This window comes from Mycetomoellerius zeteki, unplaced genomic scaffold (assembly GCF_001594055.1).
Source record: "Mycetomoellerius zeteki isolate Tzet28-1 unplaced genomic scaffold, Tzet1.0 scaffold2215, whole genome shotgun sequence".
NCBI classification, from domain to species: domain Eukaryota; kingdom Metazoa; phylum Arthropoda; class Insecta; order Hymenoptera; family Formicidae; genus Mycetomoellerius; species Mycetomoellerius zeteki.
In genome coordinates, this window is record NW_017257190.1 from 3,762 (window position 1) to 4,322 (window position 561).

Consider the following 561-nt stretch of genomic DNA (forward strand, 5'->3'; position numbering starts at 1 on the left):
ATACATACACAATATATCTAAAATATAGTTTTAGCATTGCATGTATCACCAATATATGTCTGGATGTAACATTGGAATATTTTATGTGTATCATTGTGTACGTACATGTGCACATGTTATAAAACACATAAAATGTAATTGTTATTCATATTCACTAATGTTTTTATATGCATTGTTAGAATTAAATTGTATGTATATACACACACACATTAATATGAATGTAAAATTCTAATATTGCATATAGACATAATATGTGCATGAATGGGTGCGTTCAGCAGAACGTTTGTTTTGCAACTGTTGTAAGTTTCCTTCGCGCTAATTGGATCATACTTTTAGATCTAGAAGAATGGTCCTATCTCAGCAGACAATCATAAAACGGTTGCAAAACTGTTGAGTCTGCTGAACGCAGCCATTGTTGTCTAGATCTAAAAGTATGATCCAATTAGCGCGAAGGAAACTTACAACAGTTGCAAAACAAACGTTCTGCTGAACGCACCCATTGTTGTTTCCAGCAAGCGACATAGTGTGACGCAATCATAGAGATATAAGAATAGAGGGCAA